The following is a 12,458-nucleotide window of genomic DNA, read 5'->3' as shown; positions in this document are numbered from 1 at the left end:
AAAGTTTATATGGTGATAAGCCTATCCATGTTTTTTTGGTATTCATATGATGTTATGTGCCCAACATATTTGATTAAGTGAATATGATAAGTACACTTACGAAAATTGACAAAATGTGTGTTTATGTACACTTGTTTGAATAAGTATGATCAGTATGTTCATATGGTTGAATCTTATGTTTAATTGTTAAATTAGAGATAATATAATGTTTTGTTTTATGTCTTTGTTATTGAACCATGAATTTTATAATAGAATGAAAATTGAATTGGAAGATCAAATTGAGTAGAATGCAGGAAATGAGTACGATCGTTTAATGATGAATTGATGGATAAGACCATGGCTGGACCATGAAAAAGTATAGAATGTAAGACCATAGTCGGGCTATGGTATTCTAGTGAAAATACCATAACTGGGTTATGGCATTGTGATAAGTTTAAGACCCTGGCAGGGCCATGGCAAAAGATGTGTAAAGCCATAGTTGGAATATGGTGCCAAGTAAACGACGTACTCGAATCCGTAATACGTTCTCTAATTTGACAAGTGTTGGTAAGTGATACAAGTTAAGTGTTAGAGTTTAATTAGATATTGATGTTGAGTTTAATTAAGTAACTTCATCATTTGAAATTGTGGATGACAGAAAATATTTGTAAAATAAATAAGTATATTAAATTTCTTAGAGTGAATTATGTGATTATGATGATATTACGTTGTTGATGAATGCAAAGTCATATGTGTATATTTATGAGAGTCAAGTTTGAGGCTTTACGACCTCACCCCCTTACCAGTGTTGCTTTGTAACGAAAATTCACGAGAATCATGTTGAATAAATCCGTAAGTGTGAAACTAAAGAGTTCAGTGGTGAAATAATTAGTAATGCATACAAAGATGAGAATAGTTTGGAAAGTGAAAACAGTTTTGGAAGAAACATCAGAATGCTTTAAAGATTATACAGATTATGCAATGTCATGGTTAAAGAAGGAGTTAGTCTCAGCTAATCTACTCAATTAGGTATTACGTCTAAAGATATGTTTGCTAAATTTCTCCCGAATTCGTTTTCGTTAGTGAGCGAAATAATACGGGGTTCATGATAATAGAATTAGCTAGAGAAATGATGTCTGAATTGTAAAGATGTCTGAGTATAACAATTATGATTGAATAGATTACAATGATCTCTTCTGAGTACTCTGTATATATATTTATTCATCCTTAGGGGTTTATGTGATTGTCCGTTTTTTGATGAAATCCTTATCGAGTGAGAATGTTAGCTAACTCTAATGTTAGGTGAAAGCACTGATGGTCTGTTTATTTTATTATTGGCATTACCTTATCTCTTCGTGATTCTATTCTAATATGTTAGAGTAAAGACGATGGTAAAACTTTATATGAGGTTATTCTTCTGTTTCTATTGGATGTTGTTCTATCTTATATATAAATATTTGGAAAGTGTATCAGCTCTGCTACGATGGAATTCTAGAGCTGGTAACTATTTTTTTACTTCTGGTTTTCTCTGAAAAATTATCTAGATCTTCATTATTATTTTCTTATGAGTTATGTTCTTGGACTTCCGATATGGCATCGTATTTAGGTTTTCATATCATTCTTATTGTGTAAATTATCAGACATGGCTCATCTTTAAAGTATGTTCTTTGGTTTTTGATGGCTATGTTTATTATGATTGTATTTCTGGATCCGATAATAGGAATGTGGTGACTCTGGTATCAAGATTTCTCTAATTTTAGTGGAAGAAATTGACATTGGCAAAGGTATAAATGGTGAGAGCACAAGCTTAAATTGTATAGCAGTTTTCTTTCCTCAGGTAAGTTTGATTAAAGTCGATGAGTTCAATTAGGATAGTTGTTTCCTCGAGCTAATACGGTTGAAAAGATCTCTGACTAGCATGTTAAAAGAATTTTGAAAGATTTTTTGTTTGAGTTGTTTTCTTAGCATGAAGAAAAGAGCATTTTGATATGTTATTATTCATATAGTTGAAATCAACTTAATTGTTTTTATTAGAGTGAACTTATTTGTTGAGATGTGATTTGAGTTATATGTATTTAAGCATGTCCTCAGCTAAGAGAATAAATTATGTGCATTCACGGGTATGAAGAGGGACAGACAAAATGAAAAATCTATATTTTAGCAAGTATGGTAGAGAGATATACTTATTGGATTACTTTAACCGAATAATGTTATTACAAGTTAAAAGTTGTTTCGATTGATAATGTTATCACAGTTGTGAAAGTTTGAATGGTCTATTACATGCTAGCAAAGTTGAAAACAGTTGAAGGTATTATTAACTGAAGCACTGGTTCTGAGTTTAGTCTAATTGAGAAAATAATTTGTGATTTTTCAGTGATGTACTATTGAACGGATTGGAATATATTTTAATACAAGAATGTAAAGTAAAGTTTATATTTTTAGACGGTTAAAGTCACATTAAAAGAGAGCTGTTCGATTGGTGATTTAGAGATGGCCACTTCTATGTTTGTGTTGTGAATTTGATGAATTCGTGTGTTTGACGGGAAATGCCACACATTTCCTGGTCCAAAGGGTTAAGTATCTAATGTCGCAGAAAGATCTAAATTTAAGACAGCGTGAAGGTTTTGAGATGTTAAAGGACTGTGAGTAGTTATCGATTAACCTTTAAGAAAGCAAGTATAATTACATATGCCTGAATTGAAAATTCTTTATTTATTTTGTGAGTACTAGTTATATGGCTGATCTTATTGATGATGGTCTGATTCTAGCTAAGTGAACAGCTAAATTAATACTTTCCTTATGAGTTTGAGAAGCTCAGAAATGTGTTGCAGTTATATGAAGTAGACATTCTGGTGATTGAGTATGTACCATGATATTTTTGAATTTATGTATATATGTGTATTTGTTAGCAAGTAAGCCGAACATCAAGAGATCTAGGACTATTGCAGTTAGTAATAATACTAGAGTGCTGTGAGGCAGAGTCACTATAGATTTCGTATCAGGACTACCTCTATCCCCGAAATGGATGATGTTGTTTGAATATTGATCATTTGACAAAATCTGTATGATTTTTTCAGTACGAATCGAGTTCTTATTTGACAGATAACTGAGTATATGTGTTCTTGAGAGAGTAATTTAGATCTTTATCGATATACCTCGGCACTGTGTGCTAAAGTTCAAGGGTTATTGGAAAGAGATATACGAGGTTAAATCGATTTGTGATTCTGAGAATTTAGTGAAAGTGTTTCATGAGAGTTGAAAACAACTTCTTCTGAAAGATTTTCAGGGAAGAAAATCCCTAAAGGGGGAGAGTTGTAACAGCCGATTTTGGGCCTAGTCGGAACAATAGTTTCGGGACCACAAATCTAACATAGTAAAATTTATTTTTATTATATTTTTATGGTCTAAGGTTTTATGGATTTTTGATGTGAAAATTTTGTTCGAAAATTTTGACGTTTGGGCACTTAATTTAGTCAAAAGGACTAAATTGTAAAAAGTACAAAACTTGAGTTCTAGAAGCTAGAGGTGCCTAATTACTATGAATTTTTAAATTGGAGGTCCTTAAATGGTAATTAGACCATTGGTTAAGTTCGTGGACAAAAATGGGCATGGTTTGGCATATTTCTAAAGTTTTTCATTTAGGGCATTTTGGTCATTTGGTTATTAAAATGAATTAAAAAGAAAAAATAAAGCCAAATTTGTCTATCTTCTTCCCCCTTGGCTGAATTTCACAAGGGGAAACCATGGCTAGGGTTTTTCAAGCTTCCAAGCTTGATTGTAAGTCCTTTATAGCCCCGTTTTTAATGATTTTCATGTTTTTGAAATCCTTATATCATGATCTATCTATTTCTACCATTAATTTGAGATATGATGAAGGTATAGGTTTTGACCCATGTTATAAATTTGTGTATTTTTATGTTTAATGATAGATTCTGCAAATTTAATGTTAGATAAACAACTTTTACTAAGTGATTTTCGGTGAAACTGCCAAAAAGGACTAATTTGTAAAAAGTTATAAAACATGTAGTAAAAATGTTGTTTTAATGGAAATTTTGGGTTGTTATAGTTATAAAAATGGTTCGACTAGGCTTATATGTTAAATAAATTGAATAAATTTCATTTGTCGAGCCTAGGGGCAAAAATGTAATTTTGCCATAATATGATTTTTGGGTCACATTGAATAATGTGACTAATAAATAAGCTAAATGTGATATTATAGATCAAGGAAAATGAGGTTTGGACTAAAATAGGGGAAAAACGAGTATTCGACGGTTAGATCCCTTTTTGTTATCCTTAGTATCGAGGTAAGTTCGTATGTTTAATAAGCATTAAATTATATATGTATGATTGCTTAATTTATATTATTTTGGTAAATGTTATATTATTGAAATAAAATGTGAATGTTATTGAGTACGATACTACGGAAATGGCCGATAGAGGTTCGATACAGCGAAAGTCCCTGTTGAACCTTAGGAATAGATAGGATATAAATGTCATGACATTAGGGTTATCGAGACTATGTGTAAGACCATATCTGGGATATGGCATCATTATGAGATTTCGTGTAAGACAATATCTGAGATATGGCATCGATATGAGATTTTGTGTAAGACCATAGCTGGGCTATTGGCATCGATACGAGATTTACATGTAAGACCATATCTGGGATATGGCATTGGTTTGGTACTGTGTGTACAAGATTCCCAAGTATCCTTTAGTATTCCGAGTGGTTCAACGGGAAATTCAATAGGTATGTTAAAGAAGAGAAAGAGCATGTAAGTATTACGAATTTGTACAGGCATGTACATAAGTTTAAAAGCATTGATTTCTTGATATCGTGAGTTCATGATTTCCATGAGAATATTTTTTGAAAGCCTTGTGATTATTGGTCTATACTTGTGATAAACAAAATACATGGTAAATTTGGTTGGCAATTGTGTAATTGGCTTTTGGGCCAAAATTGAGTTAAGATATAGCATGTTTTAATCACATAAATTGTGATTTATCGGATATGAGAAAAAGGAAAGATTTGAATTATTACCTATTAAAATGGTCATGAAAGTACAAGAAGATAAAAGTTTATGAAATCAAAAGCTATGAAGATATATGCTTGGAAATACAAGTACGCATAATTAATGTGCATGTTTATTATGAGATGTGAAATGATTTGTTAATTGCTGTAATATGTTACAAAGGAAAGATTACAGTTGTTAGGCCAATGCCAAGATATGTTAAATTATGCTTATAAGTTGAAAAGAGTAAGTATTGTGACCGAATAAATTATAACCATGAAATTATGATAGATTATAATAATGTGTGTTCATATTGTTGAACATGATAGATTATAATAATGTGTGTTCATATTGTTGAATATGAAAAACACTTGGTAAGATGTGAATGAATAAGATATTCTTATGAGACTTAATAACATTCGTCTGAGTTTACATTATGTTAATTGTATGATATATGTATGGTTGATGTTGCTTATTATTTTCATATGAAGTTACGAAGCTATATTATATAGCTTACCCCCTTCCTTTCCCATGTCTTAAGGGTTATTAAGCTAGCTCGGGTTGGAGATCGCTGGAGATACTATCGCACTATCAAGTTATCATTTTGGGTATAAATGAATTCAAGTACTTTAAGTTTATGGCATGTATAGGAACTTGGACATTTATTATATGTGTCATGATTAATTCGGCAATTTGTGTTGGCTTGTAATTATTAATGTTTCTTATTATATATAGCCATGAATGATGGTTTATGCTGATTATAAGTTTATTCATATGTTAATGCCCCCTTGTGAATGTGAGATTAGTATGTTTTTAATGGGCTAAGTATGATGTTTTAAGCATGACAAATGATGGCATGAGAATGACATGTTATTGACTTAGTTGTGAGTGTTTGGTTACTTAAGTATGATATGTTTTGTGCCTTTGAATTGATGTGAGTGCATAATGATTAAGGGAGACAAATGGCTTGATAAACAGCCTTATTATTGTCCACACGGGTAGACACACGGGCGTGTGTCTAGGCCGTGTGTGACACACGGTCAGCCCCATGGGCGTGTTATCTGGCTGTGTGTCCCCTACACCTTAATTTAGGCAAAACAGAATGTCCAGAATTAAGCACACGGGCAAAGACACGGGCGTGTGTCTTAGCCGTGTTGTCTCACGGCCTAGCACACGGGTGTGTGACTTGGCCGTGTGACCTAAATTTGATGCTGAAGTCATAAACACAATGCTCCCTATTTTGAACACAGCCTGAAGCACGGGCGTGTCATAAGGTCACACGGGCGTGTCTCGAGCCCACACGGGCATGTGACCCCTTTTGCATGAAAAATTTTCTAAGTTTCCTCGAAAGTTTCTAAAGTTCTCAGTTTAGTCTTGAACCACCCCCGATGTATGTTTTGAGCCTTGTAGGCTTGTCAGGGACGAGATGAATGTTTATGGAAAGTTTTAAATTTGAGTGGAAATTCATGTCCCGATTTTGAATGTTTGCTTGTGTTTAAGTCCGGTAATGCCTCGTACCCTATTTTAGCGTCGAATACGCATAAGGGTTGTTACAGAATTGGCATAGTAATATGTTCAAGAGATTAGTTAATTTTGTAAGTCTATATGTGCTATAGTTAACAAATTACAAAGTTGTCAGGAATTTATTCGTAACAACTTGAACATTGTTTTAGTAATATTAAGTTAAGAAATGTAACTAATCTAACATAATTATGTCATATTGATTAAACTTGTTTTTAGAAATCGTGCATTGGAATTTTTACTTTTTATTTTTATTACTTAGTTAATTTTTAGTTTTACATCACTTTTTCAAAACAAAAGATTTTCTCATCACCAAAATGTTTTTAGTTGCATTTCATAAATATTTTCTTACACAACCCCTGTGGGTATGATAACTCGACATTTACTTATCACTTTCTTACTTACTGCAATTGTGTACACTTGCACATTTCCACTGTTCCAATTGGTTTGCATGTCGTACCGAAACCAACTACACAAAGAAGAGTCGGCGGTTTGGGAGTCAATGATTGCTATAACCAACTTATCGTTAAGAGAAAAGAAATTTATTTTCAAGGATCGATTCGAGTTCAGAATGTTCCAAGGCTAAGGCTAAGCACTTATACATTGATTTACTAATTTAATTTAAATTACTTCATTTTATTTTCACAACTATCATTTTGTTATTATTTCATTTTATTTTATACTTTTTTTTCTTTATCAACTAAACTCCCTCTTATTTATTTTTCAATTCTACACGTACAGGTCCTAGGCATGACAACTGCCTAGACTCAGGAATTTGGTCATATAAACAGGAAAATTAGAAATCCCAGTCCCTGTGGGATCGACCCTTCTACTCTATACTACTATTTAATTCAATTAGAGCATAGGAAATTATATTTGGTGGTTTTGACTCCCATCACTTAGTCTGTTTCATTTTCTGTCTCTATAGTTAGCATTTTGTGGAACTCGATAATCGGATTGCCTAGAACTCATACTATCTAGCTTCAGTCTCGGTAGACTTTTAAATCATTATAGACTCGGTTATACGGATGTGTATAGGTTTTGATGTGGCATATTAGTTAGATGTTTTTGGATGTTGATATATGGTAAGCACGTTTTCACATTCAACCATTATGGTAAGCACGTTTTGATATGCCACATTGGCACCATTATACAACTAGGTCATAAGATTTGGTGGATAATGTGAGATATGGTGGAAATGGCTTCCATAATGACATTATGGTAACCTAGTAAAAAAGAAGTTTTTGGACGCACACGGGTCCCAAAAGTTACATGGTCCAGCCACACAACCGTGTGGTGGAAATGGTTAGTTTTAAAGCACAAGGTCACAAAGAGTTACACGGCCGGTGCACACGACCGTGTCCCTTGTTTTTCATAGATGTCTTTATTTTTGTAAAATCTTTCAGAATAGTCCTTATTATTACTTGGGTCAACTTAAGAGCTTTTGTAAGCTCAATTTAGACTTGTTTTTTTTTATAAACATTACCTATAAGTATGTATAAAATAATTACATGTTTAATAAAATAATTTAATTAAGTTTTGAATGTAACTGTTCCGTTGACTGTTGTAGCTTCCTTTAGCTCGGGTCTAGCGATCACACTAGGCGAGGGGTGTTACACCATGACATAAGCTAAAAATGATTAAATAGCACAAAGATTTCTAAACAAATATTTTAACCAAATTCAACTACAATCATTGACAAAATTTCTTTTGTAGATGCTCATTAGGTCGTTCATGGAACGAAAAAAAGAATCATGCTATTGGACTAGTATAAACATTTAAAGGAGTTCTTCAAGGGGTATATATGAAAGGCTTAGGTGGGATTTTGAGGGTATCTAAACTTCCTTCTAGCATAAGCAGAACTTCATTCATTGATGGCCTTTGTACTGGGTAAGTCTATATGCACCACAACCTTATTATTATCATATCATCTTTTTTGCTATTTCATTATCTTGGCTCGACATTGCCCCACGCAATCCTAGGCTATTGTCTTTCTATATATGGTCATAAACCCAATGTGGATAATATAGCTCACTACTATCCTTTGCAAATTCATCAATATTCTTTCTTCCTCCTACTATCTCTAAAACCATCATTCCAAAACTATACACATCGGCCTTGTGTGAAACTCTCCCAAAGTTCCTGCTAAATAGTTCTGGGGCAATATATCCAATTTTCCCTCTAGCATCCAACACAGATATAACGCTCTCTTTTGGACATAGTTTTGCAAGTCCAAAATCAGAGATCTTGGGGCAAAAGTTTTCATCTAAAAGTACATTATGAGGTTTTACGTCGAGATGCAAAATCCTTGTGTTGCAACCCCGATGGAGGTACTCGAGTCCTCGAGCTATTCCTATTGCAATTTCATGCAATTTTCCCCATGCAAGGCGCCCTTCAATCGTAATATTTTCGTTGTGAATGAACTTTTCAAGAGAATCATTGGGCATAAATTCAAACATCAAGGCTTTCTTGTTTGTGGTATAACAATATCCAAGAAGGGAAACAATATTAACATGTGATGTTCTGCTAATACTGATGACTTCATTTATGAACTCTTCTCCATTTCCTTTTCTTATGTCTGTTTTGAGAACCTTCACCGCCACAGGACGACCGTCATCGAGCTTTCCTTTGTAGACGCTGCAAAACCCTCCTTCACCCAATTTCTCCCTAAATGAATTGGTTATTTTCTTGATATCTGAACATTGATATCTCTTTGGAGCTAGTGACCCATATTTCTTTATGTAAGTTTCGACGTTGGGATCTTTCATAGTTTTCGATTTCATCATTCGAGTAGTTTTGTACACAACAATCATGAGACATGCAAATGCTACTCCACTTGCAAACCAATATCCTAATCAAACAACAGTGGCAGAGCATAAAAGGTGAGAAATATAACGTGAAAAAAGAAGTAAAAAATCAAAATAATTAAAACTTACCCAAAAACCTAGACCCCTTCAATTTTAAGTAGGCGTGGTCTGTACAAAAAGTAGCATAATTAGAACTTTGGGAAATCATAAATGTGGAGACTTACACTCTAACTTAGGTATTCTCGGTTTTGATCGAAAGATTCGTGGATTTGTTCCACGAACGTTAGGCTCAAAGTCTTTGTATATGTTGTAACTAATCCTAGTCATATTTAGGAGGAAAAACCAAGAATATTTAGTATTTTTAGGGGGAGGAAATATATAATACACACAAATAAAAATTTTTATTTGTTATAAATTTGATTAGTAAATATATAAGAAAAGTTAATACTTAAAAAAAATTCTATTTAAGAGAACTTAAACCATAAAATAATTATTTTATAACTAAAACAATTAAAATTGACATAGAATGAATGACTGTAATAATTAAAATAGGCATATATTGAATTTTTTTCCTTCAAAAGGTTATTAATACAATCACAAATATAAGCAATACATTTGAATAAATACAACCAGAATTTACCATCACAAATATAGTAAGATTCTAACCTGAACTCTAAAAATTTCAAAACCTTCAATCTTTTTAAGTTAACATCTTTTTGACCTATACATTTTTTTTATTGATAGAAAAAGCAACGTAGAAAATTAAGCTAGTAAAATGAGCAAGGTTTAAACTAAAAGTACCACCACATTTAAAATTGCTTAATGAACTTCAAACAATTAAATTTTGTATTAATCCAGTCCAGTCATCAAATGTCAATTTAAATTTAGAATATATTTAAAACGTTGTAGATTAAATTAACACATTATAATTTAGGAGAATTGTAGTGTTTTTCTCGAGCTTTTTTTCGACTTAAATTTTTTTTGAACTCTTTTAAATTTCGAATAAATTTTTCAGATCATGAATAACTCAATCAATGAATATATCTACTGATAAACACTCCCAAATTCTTTTTTCACCTTCTACCTCTTAATTTTTCACTCAACCAAATGCACAATACACAATTCAAGAGAAATTAAGATCTCACAGCTGATAAACAAAAAGGCAGAGATTTACCATGTTTTAAGCATGGCGTCTTCTGTAGACGGCCGTTATCACAAAAGCAAAGAACCTGTGTGGCATTCATGCTTCGTACACACGTTCCCCTCGATGTCCTACACTTTCTGCAAAACTCCTCTTCTTCAAAGTGATAAACAGCAATAAAACCTTCATTCAAAGCTTCTTTGAGTGTCAAGCTTCTATAAACCAGCTGATCATAAGCCGTGATGAGAACTGGAACCGTAAATTTCAAATAACATAGCTTTGCAGGACCGGTAAATGCTTCCCACAGAACATAATCGTAACCAATGCTACCATTCTTGTTAGTGCAAGAAAAGTTATATGCTTGTTCTGAAATAGTGCTTACTACCTGACAGCTATGGAAGATACTGAGGTTGCGAATCCCAGTAGCGGAAAAACTAAAAGGAGGATGATTCAGTTGGGTGTCAAGTAGTGGGCAGCTGCCATTCCAAATATCTGATCGTGCAAGCTTCATCCACTGGCTGTTTTGTTCGATTTCCAGGACAATGAAAGTCTGGTTTTCCATGTTTATAACTGGGTATTCATGTGGTTGGCACTGAAGCTCGAACCCTTGTCGGCCGCAATGAGAGTGTTGGTTTCCCCAAAATGGGTAACTTATTTCTTTCAATATTCCACATTCAAATGAAGATCTGCAATCACCGTAAGGTGGTGAGTGATCCCTGGAATGAGTTCGTGGAAGAACTGTGAAGAAGAAGAAGATGAAAGTGGGAAGTTGTATGAGAGATGGTGGAGAGTTTTCAGGTGCCATTCTCTTGTTCAATTTCTGATAGAAAATTTCGATTCAAACAAATGAATAATAGGAAAGAGAGTTTCATTCTGTGACATAATGGTAAATTATATAAAATATATTTGTTTCCTTTTGTTATTGGGAAAACGGGATAAAATAAAACCATAGTCCTTGTACTGATAAATTATATTAATTTTCACTAAATTATTAATAATTTTTATTTTAGTAATTTAATTAAAATAATTATAATTTCATCGAATTATTCAAAAATTTTATTAAAGTCATTGAATGATTCAAAAGTTTTTATTTAAGTTATTGAGTATTTTTTTTAAAAAAAATTCTGTCAGCGAGCTCCAAGCGACAATTTGATGATCGGTACGGTGGATCAATATCCACCGACAAGTAGAATAACAAACTTTATATTTAAGTTGTTTTGAATGTCAGTGTCAGAGATAGAAAAAAAAAATTGTTTCAAATTTAATTTCGTAGATGCATGACGTCCAAAGTTATTTTATAAAAAAAAAAATGAATTATAGAACAGACAGGGAAAAATAGCTTTCAATTAGTGTAAGCAGTGCAAACAAAAAAAGTCCTATAACATTGATTTTAATAGTCTTATAACTTAAATAAAAATTTTTAAATAATTTACTGATTAAATTGTAACTTTTAATTATCATAATTTAATGATTAATAATTTAATTTAATTTTTTACTTTCCAGAATCCAAGAAATTATCGGAATGCTCCATCACTTACATATTTAATACGCTTTCATATTATAATATGTATATATATGATGATGAACAGTACCACGATGAATCCTAAAGAAATCCAAGAAACTGACAAATGCGCATTGTTGCACTCAGTATGAATAATTCTGGAATTTTTTTGAGAAATTTAAAATGAAGTTATGTGTTTTAGGTTAAATCATTTTTAAGACTAAGAAAATTTTTAGTTTGAACTTTTTTCTAAGTTAGGCTTTAAAGTTTCTTTTACAAATTAGTTTATGATATTTTCTTGAATTTCTTAAAGTTTAGATTTAAATGTGACAATAATTGTTAAATTTAAATTACAATATGAAAATAATTACTAAATTCAGGTATTAATTTAAAAAAATTCAAACTCTAATATAAAAACAATTTCATGATTAAACTTAATGTAAAAAGTTGATAACTGGTTACATTCCAAATGATAATCTTAACATCTATTGGATGTC

General features: G+C 32.2%; 1 pseudogene; it reads right to left on the bottom strand.

Moving 5' to 3' along the window:
* Positions 1–8,303: 8,303 nt before the first annotated feature.
* LOC108451366 (LEAF RUST 10 DISEASE-RESISTANCE LOCUS RECEPTOR-LIKE PROTEIN KINASE-like 2.5) lies at positions 8,304–11,265 on the bottom strand (annotated as a pseudogene).
* Between the last annotated feature and the right edge of the window lie 1,193 nt (positions 11,266–12,458).

The sequence above is a fragment of the Gossypium arboreum genome, chromosome 9, assembly GCF_025698485.1.
Source record: "Gossypium arboreum isolate Shixiya-1 chromosome 9, ASM2569848v2, whole genome shotgun sequence".
NCBI lineage: Eukaryota > Viridiplantae > Streptophyta > Magnoliopsida > Malvales > Malvaceae > Gossypium > Gossypium arboreum.
This window is presented reverse-complemented; position numbering and strand designations above follow the sequence as displayed.